Genomic DNA, 15055 nt, shown 5'->3' with positions numbered 1-15055 from the left:
CCATCCACTGAGGGACACTTGAATTGCTTCCATCTTTTGGCTTTTGTGAATAATGCCGCCATGAACATGAGTATGCAAATGTCTCTTTGAGTTCTTGCTTTCTATTCTCTTGGGTATATGCCCAGAAATGGAATGGCATTACATTTAACTTTTATTAAAATAGTACATAGATCAAAGTATACATATATAAAAGTGTACAACCTGATGAATTTTTATGAATTTATTACATCCATGGAAGCAGCATCCAGATGAGGAAGCAGAGCATGCCAGAAGTCTCCCTCTTGCTGCTACCTCACTCTCCAACCCCAAGAGTAACCACCTTCCTGACTTCTAAAAGCATTGATCATATTCATTTCTTACTGAAGACTTTATAAATGGAATCATACCAGAAGTGTGCATGCAGGAGTGCACTCTCTGGGTAATAGGGTCCAGTGTATGTTAGGCTTTAGTAGATGTTACCAAACCATCTCCTTCACAAAGGGTTATTCAGTGTTTATTCCCATTAGCCGCCTATGAGAGTTCTGGTTCTGCATCTTCAACAGTACTTAGTATGTTCTTCCTTTTCATTTTAGTCTCCATCTTCAACAGTATGTCCTTCCTTTTCATTTTAGTCTTTCTGTTGAGTGTTATGCATATTTCAGCAAAACAAAGACACAAATGGGAGAGAGTGAATAACTGATTCTATTTAAAGAGCTCTTACCATTCCCCTCAAGCGAGTCTTTTTGAAGAGACTTGGCCCTTCCATCCTGCTTCCTGTTCTGTCAGCCTCACCCCAGCCTCCTTTCTTAACCCCGGCAGCAGCCATTTTTTGCAGTAGCAGTAGGTGAATCTAGTTTGCAGTTGTTCTAAAATTTGCAGAAGCACCTTTATTGTGCCCTTACCTCAGAGATGCCAGTATCGACTGACCAGGGTTCACACCTCAGAGGGCTGCCCTGCCCTCAAACTCAGAGACACCAGTACCAGCTCAACAGGACCTCCTCCTCAGAGGCCCGAGGATCAGCTCTCTGGGTGCTCCCCTTTAAACCTCAAAGTTCTGGTAATTCCAACCACTTCCCTTTGTTCCTTTAGCCTTGGTGTAGCTGTATATTAGTCTGTTCTCATGCTACTATAAGGATATACCTGAGACTGGATAATTTATAAAGGAAAGAGGTTTAATTGACTCACAGTTCAGCATGGCTGGGGAGGCCTCAGAAACTTACAATCATGGCAGAAGGAGAAGCAAACACATCCTTCTTCACGTGGTGGCAGGGAGAAGAATGAGAACTGAGCAAAGTGGGGAGCCTCTTATAAAACCATCAAATCTCGTGAGAACTTACTGTCATGAGAATAGCATGAGGGAAACCACTCCCATGATTCAATTACCTCCCACCGGGTTCCTCCCATGACACATGGGGATTGCAATTGTTATGGAAACTACAAGATGAGATTTGCGTGGGGACACAACCATACCAAGCTGCTGTCTCTAGTTGATTCCTCTGTGGTACTTTTTGTTTTTGTTTTTGAGAAGGGGTCTCACTCTTTTACCCAGGCTGGAGTGCAGTGGTGCAATCACGGCTCACTGCAGCTTCAAACTGGGATCAAGTGATCCTCCCATCTTAGCCTCCCAAGTAGCTGGCACTACAGGCGTGCACCTCTATGCCTGGCTATCTCCATGCCACTTTAATGTCTTTTTGGCCTTTTCTGTTATGTAACTAATAATTTGTTATTCCTAGTCAACTATTCTCTCTACTGAAAAACAAAAAACTGATGTAGTATCCTGACTGGACTTGGACTGATGGAAGCATTATCCCATTCATTATCTCTTTTGTGGTACTCATTAAGGTAGGTAGAACAGATGTTATATCTCCAATTTACACACCAGAAAGTGCTGCAGTGATGAAGTGTGATTGTTCAGCTTATTAGTAGCAGAACTAAAATCAGATAATTACTACGTTTTTAGGCTAGAGCTCTCTCAGTTACCTGTGACTCCTTCACCTCTATCCCCACCCTTGCCTTTCAGTTTATATATTTCCCTAGGAGAAGGACTAAGAAAATAAAGGGCATTTGGCCCGACATTTGTTGTTTTATTTCTTAATGTGTTTATATTTCACAGGAAGATCAAGTGACACAAGTCCTGGGCAAATCTCTTTTTTTTCTAGAATATTTGCTCCCCAACAAGAAGGGATGATCTTCCTGTTGCCTCTCACCCCATCCCAAAATAATTTCTTCACTGAAATTGGAATGCCCTGAAGGAATCTCTCAATCGCTATAGGCCTGTGTTATATGTGAGCACTTCTTTGGGTCCCAAGCTTTCTTTTCAAAGCATTCTGACTCTTACTCTCCTTCTGCCAGGGACCGAGGATACAGTAGACTTGTCCCTCGGTATACGCAGGGGATTGGTCCCAGGACACCAATTCATGCACACTCAAGTCCCACAGTTGGCCTTGCAGAACCCTTGCATAGGAAACGTTGGCCCTCCCTATATGCAGGTTTTACATCCTGCGAATACTGTGTTTTTGATTGAATTTGTGAATATAAGTGGACCCATGTAGTTAAACCCGTGCTGTTTAAGGGTCAGCTGTATTTCAAAACCTAATGAATTCACATTTTTGAGGAGTGTCCTATTGTGCAAGACCTATACTGTAGAGTGTAACCTGCTGCACTGTTATTTTGACAGTTTCCATTAGCCGAATCACTCTGAATAACTGTTACCCTCTCCATGCAACTCTTTCTTGTTGGATGAGGTCACTAAAGTTGCTTGGAAACTCCTCAGCTTGGAATTTAAAGTGCATCCATGATTGACTTATTTGACAAATAAATTTTAGTGTCAAATACCAGAGAAGAGAGGCTTCTGTCCTGTGCTTCCTCTCACACTGGTGACCCTTTGCGTTTGGCTTTGTTAAATCCCTTTGTTTATTCTGCTGGCCTTACATATTTTTGTTGTGTCTCACCTGTTAGATAGATATTAATCATAATAATTACAATGCTAATGTTTACTGAGCATTTACTACATGCTGGGTTATTTGCTTACTGTTGAACAGGTATTCCTCATAGAAATATTAGGAGGTTGGTACTATTATTATTTTAATTTTACATTTAGAGAAACTGAGGTTTGTGGAGGTTATAATAGTGTCCATCACACAACCAAAAATACAGTTGAGTTGGGATTTGAGCCCAGGTAGACTATTCTAGCACCTGGACTCTTAATTAATATGCTATATGCTGCTGTTTGTTAAAAGAGATCACACATTTTTTTTCTACTTTTTTTTGCGTGAAAATGTTATCGACTTCTTTTCAATAGAATATGCATACTGAATTGCTGTGTTATGAGTTGGGAGAGGTTGGCTTTCTTTTTCCGGCAAATGATCTTTTCCTCTTATTTAGTTTTAGTGTTTTTATAAATGAATTCAGGATACCAATTTACATGCCAGATAGGAAGTCAGTTGTTGAAAAAATGCCTAGAAACAAGTATCCAGTTATACCAAAATATTTAACATGATTATCTCTGAGTGGTGTTGCTCTGTGTTATTTCTTCATTTTTTTTTGTAGTTTTCATCTTTCTAAAATGAGAATGTATTTTGGAAGGTTGAAGTTATGGGAGTATTGTGCTGATTTGGGATGTCAGGTGGTCTATAGTGTTCTACAAGGTTTATAATAAAAACCAGCAATCCTGGGCAATTTTCTGCTTTCATTTTCCCCTTCCCCAGTAGCAACAATTTTCTATTTTTTTTTTTAATTATGCTTTAAGTTCTGGGATACATGTGCAGAACATGCAGGTTTGTTACATAGGTATACACGTGCCATGGTGGTTTGCTGCACTCATCAACTCGTCATCTACATTAGGTATTTCTCCTAATGCTATCCCTCCCCCAGCTCCCCATCCTGCAACAGGCCCCGGTGTGTGATGTTCCCCTCCCTGTGTGTCCAGGTATTCTCATTATTCAATTTCCAATTATGAGTGAGAACATGCGGTGCTTGGTTTTCTGTTCCTGTGTTAGTTTGCTGAGAATGATGGTTTCCAGCTTCATCCAGGTCCCTGCAAAGGACATGAACTCATCCTTTTTTATGGCTGCATAGTATTCCATGGTGTATATGTGCCACATTTTCTTTATCCAGTCTATCATTGATGGGCATTCAGGTTGGTTCCAAGTCTTTGCTATTGTGAATAGTGCTACAATAAACATATGTGTGCATGTGTCTTTATAGTAGAATGATTTATAATCCTTTTGGTATATACCCAGTAATGGGATTGCTGGGTCAAATGGTATTTCTGGTTCTAGATCCTTGAGGAATTGCCACACTATCTTCCACAATGGTTGAACTAATTTACACTCCCACCAACAGTGTGAAAGTGTTCATATTTCTCCACATCCTCTCCAGCATCTGTTGTTTCCAGACTTTTTAATGATCGCCATTCTAACTGGCATGAGATGGTATCTCATTGTGGTTTTGATTTGCATTTCTTTAATGACTGGTGATGATGAGCTTTTTTTCATGTTTGTTGGCTGCATAAATGTCTTCTTTTGAGAAGTGTCTGTTCATATCCTTTGCCCACTTTTTTATGAGGTTTTTTTCTTGTAAATTTGTTTAAGTTCCTTGTAGATTCTGGATATTAGCCCTTTGTCAGATGTATAGATTGCAAAAATTTTCTCCCATTCTATAGGTTGCCTGTTCACTCTGATGATAGTTTCCTTTGCTGTTCAGAAGCTCTTTAGTTTAATTAGATTCCATTTGTCAATTTTGGCTTTTGTTGCCATTGCTTTTGGTGTTGTAGGCATGAAGTCTTTGCCCATGCCTATGTCCTAAATGGTATTGCCTAGGTTTTCTTCTAGGGTTTTTATGGTTTTAGGTCTTCCATTTAAGTCTTTAATCCATCTTGAGTTAATTTTTGCATAAGGTGTAAGGAAGGGGTCCAGTTTCAGTTTTCTGCATATGGCTAGCCAGTTTTCCCAACACCTTTTTTTAAATAGGGAATCCTTTCCCCAGTGCTTGTTTTTGTCAGGGTTGTGAAAGATCAGATGGTTGTAGACGTGTGGCGTTATTTCTGAGGTGTCTGTTATGCTCTGTTGGTCTATAAAGCTGTTTTGGTACCAGTACCATGCTGTTTTGGTTACTGTAGCCTTTTGTTATAGTTTGAAGTCAGGTACCATGATGCCTCCAGCTTTGTTATTTTTGCTTAGGATTGTCTTGGCTATACAGGCTCTTTTTTGGCTCCACATGAAATTTAAAGTAGTTTTTTTCTAATTTTGTCTAGAAAGTCAATGGTAGCTTGATGGGGATAGCATTGAATCTATAAGTTACTTTGGGCAGTGTGGCCATTTTCACAATATTGATTCTATCCATGAGCATGGAATGTTTTTCCATTTGTTTGTGTCCTCTCTTATTTCGCTGAACAGTGGTTTGTAGTTCTCCTTGAAGAGGTCTTTCACATCCCTTGCTAGTTGTATTCCTAGGTATTTTATTCTCTACCCCAGTGGCACCTGGAACATTTTCTGTTATTTAAATGATCTCTACTGGTCTTTGCTTTGATTTTCAAAATAGCATATTTGCCCTTCTGTTTATTGTTTTTTTTTTGTGAGTTGTAAACATTAATGGAGCTCTTTTACCATCATTTCCTCACCCTCATGCTACACACATATATACATCCTCCCTCTTATAGACTCGTCGTATTTATTCTTAAATTGAACATATACTTATTGAGCACCTACTATGTGCTTGGCACAGCTCTGATTGCCAAGAAAAAGCAGTGAGCAAAACAAGTAAAAATCTCTTCCTTCATATAGCTTTACAGAGTATAATTGTGAGTTCAGTCAATGTTTGCTGTTTATTTTATTGTCACCAAGTAAATATTAATTCGCTAGTGATTACATTTCCTTTCCTATACAGGCATTTTGTCTTCCCTGTAGTCAACCATTTTCTTTTATTTGCAGTTGCTAAGTTTTTAGTGTACTATCATTAATTCCTGACCAAACACTTTCCAAACAGTTCCCCTGGTTTGTTTTAGGTAGGAACCCTGGTTTCTGGTATCTTCCTTATCATTTACTCTATTGTTTTATTGAAGTGCATCTTCCAGTAAGATCCTTTGTGACCTTTCAGATCTGAAAATGTCTTTATTCTACCTTCACAACTAATTAGTTCTGTATCCCCAGTGGGATATAGAATTCTAGGTTGGACTTTTCTCTTAAAATTTAGAAGATATCACTATATCACCCAGCTTTCCCTGTTGATGGTGAAGTCTTGTGTATCTGATTATCAAATCCTTACAAGTGACATATCTTTTCTCAGCAGAATTTGTAGGATGTTTTTCTTTGAGAGAGCCCTAGTTCTGTCAATCTGGAACTCCTGTTATTTGGATGTTGGGCCTTCTGGGCTGATCTTCTAATGTTTAGAAAATCTCTTCTCTCTTGTTTTCCAGATCTTTATCTTTGCAGTATAGCATAAAGATTAAGAACATTGACTCTACTAAACGATGGTGCAATTATAGTCCTAGTCCTGCTGCTTAGTAGCTGTCTAACTTTGGGCAAGTCACTTTCCTTCTTTAAGCTTTTAGTTTCTTCCTCTTTAAAATGGAGGGTAATTATAGAATAGTACTTATTTCATAGATTTGTTCTGAGGATTGCATGAGTTAATATCTGTAAAGTGCTTGGAACAGTGCCTGGCACTCAGGAATTCTTATGACATTAAATAAAGTTTTACCTTATGACATTGTTATTGTATATTTAATAATATATATGTTATTTCCTAGTATGTGATTTGTCAATATTTTAATTTCCAAAAGTTGTGAAAGGACCTCCTTATTTTACTTTTATTATTTTTATTTTTATTATTTTTAGAGATGGGAGTCTCAGTCTTTGATCCAGGCTGGAGTGTAGTGGTGTGATCACGGCTCACTACAGCCTCAACCACCCAGGCTCTAGTGATCCTCCCACCTCAGTCTGGCGTAACTGGGACTACTGGCATGCACCACCATACTCGGCTAATTTTTTGTATTTTTTGTAGAGATGGGGTGTTGCCATCTTGTCCAGGCTGGTCTCAAACTCCTAGTCTCATGCAGTTCTCCTACCTTGGCCTCCCAAAGTGCTGGGATTATAGCTGTGAGCCACCATGCCCAGCTGTGAAAGGACTTTTTTAAAAAAGATTCTTCTTCTTGTACAGGATGCTGCATCTTCTTGTATCCCTCTGAGAATGTCACAGATTTTTTTAAAGTCTTCTTTAATTCCTTTTTTGTTTCCACTTCTTCAGGATTCTTCTTTTTTCCCCTTTATCTGTTTATTTTAGTTTCTGTGTTCTTCATGAGAGGAATTCCGTAACTAGATGAAGACCCTTGACTGTTCATTCATATTTAAGGGTAAGACACTAGAAAGCTGATTGGAAAAAAGAGTTATGTTCAGGTTCATTATTAAAAATAGTGTGTATCCACCTATGTTTAAAAGTCATCTTGGATAGTTTTTGTTTGTTTGTTTGTAGGTTTTCCCTCTTGGCTAACTTGTTTAATCTTATTCGGTAATCATACTTTTACCTGATAATGTTGACTCATGCATAGCTCAAACTAAAATAGGAAGAGTGTCAGTTTTGTGATGTTCTTGTTCAGTTTTACTGGCATGACTAGTATTACATTTAACCTGCAGTTTCCTTCTATCAATCTTTTTAAGCCAGTTGTCATTCTGTGATGACTAATTTGACCAGAGATAAATACATACTTCGCAACTCCTCATAACTGAATTAAACTTCAGAGCAATTTGTTTTAATACATTGAAAGCAAACAGTTCTTTGGGGAGGGTTACTCTGTTAGCTCTTCTACATTGGGGATCACCCTCTATTTTGTCTGATATATGACACAGTAAGGCTATCAGTGCCCACCCCTGAATTAATATTAGTAATGCTTAAAATCTTTTTTCTAGATATAATATATATAGTATATATATATATAAATTTCTTCCCATCCCCCAGTGGATCATCTTGTACACCTCCATGATGTATGGACCCCAGAGCCTGCATTTTGGAGACTCTTTCTCATCATCACTGGGTCAACTAATTCAGATCCCAGGCAGTCGGGAGGGTGTAGTTAGAAACTTAGCTGCACATCAGGATTCTCTGGAACTAAGGACCTAAAAATATGGATTCTTTGATAATAATACCAGATATGTAATTCTGGCTAGAGCCTGGGAGATTGTAATTTTTGACTCACCTTAGTGATTCAGAGAAAGTGGTTGCCATCCACATTCATTTTGGAACAAGTGGTAGGGAAAGAACATTAGGTGGAATAAGGAAATTCAAGTTCAAGTATTTCCTTGCCAGATTACTTACATGGATAAGGCACTTGACTTCTCTTCATGTCTCTATTCAGTCAAGTGAAAAGTCTGGGTGAGAAGTGATCTAGCTTAAGGTCTTTTACAGTGCTAGCATTCCATTAGTCACCCACATGGCAGAAGTTGTTTTTTCTTTTTCCCTCGATGGGTTGAAAATTGTTTATTGGAATTAACATTTTCATTGCCCAGGATGTTTGTAACAGAAGATGATCTCTATCCTTATAAAAATGTAAAAATTCAGGTCCAGAGAAAATAATCCCTAAGAGTTAACCAGTATGTCAGTCCACAGTCAGAAATTGAGCCTAAGTTGAATTTAGTGACATCAATCTTTTGTTGTTCAATGGTAGATTTTTAAAAATTGAGAGGCATTGCATATATGGCAGTATAACAGTATAAACTGACAGTAATTGGTCAAGGCAGTGATTTTTGAGCAGGGCCCTGAGTAAGCAAACTATGTGGAAGAGCTCAATGGATTCTAGAAAGAAGGAAGAAGAAATATAGAGCCCCAGAGGCTTGGGAGAGGAATGAAAATGTGAGGGTGACTATAATGAGGTTGAAAAGCAGACGAGGTGGAGTTAGAGAAAGCCAGCAAGGGTAGAGAGTTTATGCTTAATGACTAGAAGTAAGCTAGAAAAATACAGGGAGAAATTGTATACCCAACTGGGTATTGATGCAGTATCTCTGAAGTTCAGTTAGGGGCCTGATTAACTCCACAGAAACTATATTGAGGCTTCATCTGCAGAAAGAGGCCTATAAAATACAGAAATCTGACATACAGCCAATCTTTGAGTCTAAGTGACCCTTAACTGCTATACCTCCCAGTAGCAGATTTTTAAACCAGTCAGGAAACCAAATATAACATAATCTCCACCACCAATCCATTTGTTTTGATTACTGTGATTGGCATAGAGCATCTGAAGAAAGAAATTGTACTCTTCGACGACCATCATGACTCATAAAATCCTGTTCCCTCTTTTATCCTTTGTATCCTATATTTCTTACAGTAAAGCAGTTGAATGAATTTTTCATTTGGTTCTTAGAAGAACTACAACTGTACTTTGAAGAAGTATGAAGGACTCTGAAGAACTGCGAAGGACTTCATGCCACTGTGGTTGGGTGGTCAAGGTCATGAGATACTCAGAGGATCTCTGCAAGCAACTGCCTGCAGGAAAGCAGCTGCCTTCTTGGGATTTGCTGATTCATTTTGACTTTTTTTTTTAGTTTTTCTCTAGCTTCACTTCCAGCTGTTGCAGACACAAGAGATGAATGTCTGTTTGATCAAGAGGAAAGGAGTAAACTTTGTTCTCTCGTATTATTTCTCTGCATTAGTGAATGTGCTTGCTTCCTAAATCTTCATTAGCAAAGTATCTTCTTATGAAGAAATCTGTTCTGTCCTTGCCACTGGATCCATCTCTACAAAGACTCTAGCAAAAAGTTCTATAGGCACAATCTAATAATATGCAAAAATAAACGCATCTTAAAAAACAGCCTAAATTTATTTTTGTGCTGCTGTTTGGCCAGGAAAAGGGGGAAATGCCATTAGGTGTAATTTATTTTTGACCACTCTCAAAAAGGGCAAAATTGGGGAAGGTGCTAAGAATTTAATAAAAATGTAAATGTGCACCCTGTATGTAGATCAACATGTAAAATTAGAAAAGACAAAGCACTAGATATAAAACATATAACACCTAAATTTCCTCTATTATAAGCATCCTTTTGGTTAGAAAATGGAAAAAAAATCATATACTTTTTTTACGTTGGTAAAATACGTATATTATAATATATACCATTTTAACTCTTTGTAAGTGTATATTTCAGTGGCAGTAAGTACATTCTCTATGTTGTGTAACCACTGCTATTATTTCCAGAATGTTTGTATTCCAAAGAGAAACTACTCATTAAAAAATAATTCACCATTCCCCCTCCTCTTACCCCTGGAACCACTATTCTACTTTGTTTCTATGAATTTGACTATACTAGGTACCTCATATAAGTGGAATTATACAGTATTTGCCCTTTTGTGTCTGGCTTATTTCATTTAATAATGTTTTAAGGTTCGTCTAGGTCATGGATATATTCCTTTTTTAAAAATTGTGGTAAAATATATGTAACATAAAAGTTGCTATCTTAATCATTTTTAATTGTACAGTTCAGTAGTATTAAATACATTCACATTGTTATGAAACCAATATCCAGAACTCCTTTTATCTTGAAAAATGAAACTGGATACTCATTAAACAATAATTATTCATTTCCTTCTACCCCCTAGTCCCTGGCAACCACCATTCTACTTTTACTGTTTTTATGAATTTGACTACTATAGGTATCTCATGTAAGTGGAATCATACAGCGTCTTTTTGTGACTGGCTTATTTCGGTTAGCATAGTGTTAACATAAATTCGTCCATGCTATAGCATATGTCAGAGTTTTCTTCCTTTTTGTGGCTGAACAATATTCCATTGTATGTGTATACCATATTTTGTGTAGTCATTCTGTGGATAGATTTTTGCATTGTTTCCTCATTTGGGCTATTGTAAATAATGCTGACCCAAGACTTTATTTATTTATTTATTTATTTAGAGACAAAGTCTCACTATATTGCCCAGGCTGGAGTGCAGTGTCGTGATCTCAGATCACTGCAACCTCCACCTCCTAGGTTCAAGGGATTCTAGTGCCTCAGCCTCCCAAGTAGCTGGGATTACAGGTTTGTGCCACCATGCCCGGCTAATTTTTGTATTTTTAGTAAAGACGGGATATCACTATGTTGGCCAGGCTGGTCTTGAACTCCTGACCTCAAGTGATCTTCCCACTTCAGCCTCCCAAAGTGCTGAGATTATAGGCGTGAGCCACCGTGCCCGGCCCCTAGACTTTTTAGAGTATATCATACACATACACTATTTACCTCACTCTACTTCCAACATTTGTGTCCAAAGTTGCCTTTCGAATGGAGCATATTATAAACGTCACATGATATAAAAAAATTTAAGTTGTGATTTGTCAGATATGATCAAGTATGGCTTTGTCTTGGTTCAAAAGAGAGAAAGATATGCTAGGGTTAGGAGTTTGGACATTGTTTGAGCAGGAATATGGTAATAGTGGCCATTTATTGGGTACTTACCATATGGTAGGAACTGCGAGTGCACTTTAGGCTTTCTAATTTGATTCTCATGAATTCCCATCTGTCCTCTGTTACATAGGAAAGAACAAATTCAGAGAGGTTAGAAACTTGCTGAAGATTATACTTTTACTAAATGGCTGAGCTGAGCCTTCACTACCTGGGTCAGTTTGAGTCCAAAGCCTGAGTGCTTAAAAAATGTACTTTCCTCTCTATCAAACGATGATTCCTTTACGTTTGTCATTTTGTAATTTGTAGAACTCAGGATAGACTGGGAAAGTTTGAAGGGAGCTATGATAACAGAGGTCAGACCGAAAGAGGCAATTTCCTGCATCCAGAAGGCAAGGATTATTTCTATAATGTGATTCTGGCTATTTCTGGGGGTTGGAGGGGACCCAAAGAAATCCTCAGGAATCCTCGTGAATAGTTTTTGGTTTTTGTTTTGTTTTTCTGTGAGAAAACCATGCATTTAATAATTCTAGATTTTCTATAGTTGGTTAACAAGAGGCTAAAAATTTTTGTTTATAAAATAGATTTGGATGTGGATAATACAGACATAAGATTTTTGGAAAATGAATGACAAAGGATGATTTGATAACCCTAAAATAAGAACCTGAGCAAGAGGAAAATATAATTTTCCGGGAAGAGTAACAAGGCATACCTGAAACCCTCCAGAAAGTGGGCAGCTTCTTAAAAGTCAGTTTAAATGTAAAAGCTGACTGCATAGTGACTCATGTCTTATTAAAACACAACCCTTATTTATAAAGTTAAGACTCCATGTTGAAATTTTTTCTGTTTTATTGAAAAGACAAGGGCATGTGGGTTTTATGCTACCTATCAGTCTTCCAGGCCTTTGTTCTTCTTTTTTTCTGAGATGGTGTGAGAAGTTGAGAAAAAAGAACTCATCCAGATAATTCCTAGTTACCCAGAGAGGCTGGATGGTAAGTTTTAATTGTTTAAATGCTAATTTTGAAATCTTATGTACTCACCCTTGTAGCTACCATATCCAGTGCTCTTTTTCCTTTGTGTAGATCCATACTTTCATCTTGTGTCATTTTCCTTCCTCCTTTAACATTTCTTATAGTGTGCATCTGCTAATGAATTCTTCCAGCTTATGTATGTCTCAAAGGTCCAGTTGAAAAAAAAAATGTTTTCACTGAGTATAGTGTTTTTGGTTAACAGTTTTTCTTTCAGTACTTTAAATATGTTGTTCCACTGTTTTTTCATTTGCATAGTTTCCTGTGAGAAATCTGCTGCCATTCTTATTTGTCTTCTTTTCTATGTAGCATATCTTTTTGTCCCTCTTGTGACTGGTTTTAAGAGTGTGTTTCTTTTACTGTTTTTGATAATTTGATTATGTTGTGCCTTGGCGTCAGTGTTTTGGAGTTTGCTTTTCTTTCATTTTGCTTGTAGTTGGTGTTTGATATTTTTGGAACTGGGAGTATAAGTCTTTATCAAATTTGGCACATTTTTATTATTTCTTCAAACATCTTTTTTGTTTTTCATCTTCTTTATTTTGGGGACTTTCATTTGGGAGCACAGATATTAGGCTGCTTGAAGTTTTTCCACAGTTCACTGATTATCTGACCTTTTTTTTTAAAAAAAAAAAGTCTCTTTTCCCTCTATTTTATTTTGGATATTTTTTTTATTGCTGTGTTTTCAAGTTCATTAATGTTTTTCTTCTGCTATGTCCAATTTGCTATTAATCTCATTTAATGTATTTTTCATCTCACATATTGCAGGAGTTTTTTTTTTTTATCTTTAAAGGCTCAAATTGAGTGTTTAAAAAAATATCTTCCATGTCTCCAATTAAAGTTTTGCCTATGTGGAATATAGTTATAATAACTTTTAATGATCTCATTATAGGTTATATTTTCTTGTTTCTTTACAATCTCAGTAACGTTTTATTGGATGCCAGACATTGTGAATATTACCTTACTGGGTGCCAGATATTTTCGTATTTCTATAAATATTCCTAAACTTTGTTCTAGAATACAATTAAGTTACTTGGGAAAGTTTGGTCCTTTTGATTCTTGCTTTTAAGATTTTTTAAGTATTCTTTTTTTATGATTTGTTAGGTAGGACTACAGCAGTGCTCAGCCTAGGAGTAGTTATTCTCCACTGCAAGAACTATTCTATGCAATTTGGCCAGTGCCCCATGAACAATGAGTTTTTCAACCTTACCTGATAGAAACAAAACTATTCCTGGCCCTGTGTGAAGACTAAGGGCAGTTGCTTGTAATCCTTCCAGCTTGTTTCTTCTTCAGTTTTAGATAATTTCTTTTTCTTTTCTTTTCTTTATTTATTTTCTTTTTTGAGACGGAATTTCACTGTTGTTGCCCAGGCTGGAGTGCAATGGCGTGATCTTGGCTTACTGCAACCTCTGCCTCCTGGGTACAAGCGATTCTACTGCCTCAGCCTCCCAAGTAGCTGGGATTACAGGCACCCACCACAACACCTGGCTATTTTTTTTGTATTTTTAGTAGAGATGGGGTTTCACCACGTTGGCCAGGCTGATCTCGAACTCCTGACCTCAGGTGATCCACCCACCTTGGCCTCCCAAAGTGCTGGGATTACAGGCATGAGCCACCAAGCCTGTTTTAGATAATTTCTTCACACACATACTGATTAGTGCCCAGGTGAATACTGTGCATACAATTATAGGCCTTTGCCTCCAGAAAGTCCCATTTGAAATCTTTATATTGTTTTGAGTGATACTAAGTGATTACTTTTTCAGATTTTGAGTCGACACCTTAGGGCAGTGGTTCCCAACATGTGGTTGCTAGTCAATGGTATCAGTATCACCTGGGAATTTAATACAAATGCAAATTATTAGGTCACAATTCAGACCTACAGAATTGGAAACTCAGGGTGAGGAGGCATAATGTAGAGCCAACAATATGTCTATTAACAAACCCTCTGGATAAATCTGTTAAGTGCTAAAGTTTGAGAACCAGTGCTTTAGAATCATAGTTTGAGTAAGTGGGGGAAGGAGTCTTAGGAGACATTTTAAGTGCCCTTGAATCCTTGTAATCAGGCAGCTGTCAATCTCACCTGCACCCAGGTTGGCCCTAATCAGGCAGATGATTGAAGAAGACAGGAGTTACTTAAGCTGAAGAGAATATAGGGAATAGAAAACATCTTCTTGGAAAGTTTTTTGGTTAGAAAAATTCTTTCCAAATCCTCTCCCAGCTCATAGCAGAGGGAGTTTGGGAGATACGAGAAAGTTCAGCACTAACAGTAACTAATTCTATTGTGCATGTAGTTTTCAAGGCAAATAAGCTAAGGGACTGCCCAGGGACCATGTCCCTAGCCTTTGAGATTTCTTAGTTCCTGGTGCCATGTCTGGTCAACAGGCTATTGGCTCCACAGGGGGAAGTTGGCAGCATCAATAAAGAGGAGAGGAGTCCATGCCATAGGGCAGCATGTATTGGACAAGAGTTGCAAAAATGTTGGGCAAAAGCATTTTTCCTGAGAAAAATGGCCATTTAACAGCAGTGGGCCAGGTTCCCAGACAGGCAGATTTGTCTGAAAGGACTCACTCTCGCCTCTTGATCTGTCTCCCTTGGCCACATGATGGCCCCTCCTCTCCTCTCTGTCATTCAAGGATGAGACAAGAAGAACAGAGAAAAGGAGACAAAAGTTACTACTC

Source organism: Pan paniscus, chromosome 13 (assembly GCF_029289425.2).
Source record: "Pan paniscus chromosome 13, NHGRI_mPanPan1-v2.0_pri, whole genome shotgun sequence".
NCBI lineage: Eukaryota > Metazoa > Chordata > Mammalia > Primates > Hominidae > Pan > Pan paniscus.
The sequence above is the reverse complement of the archived record's forward strand: the minus strand, read 5'-3'. Positions refer to the sequence as shown.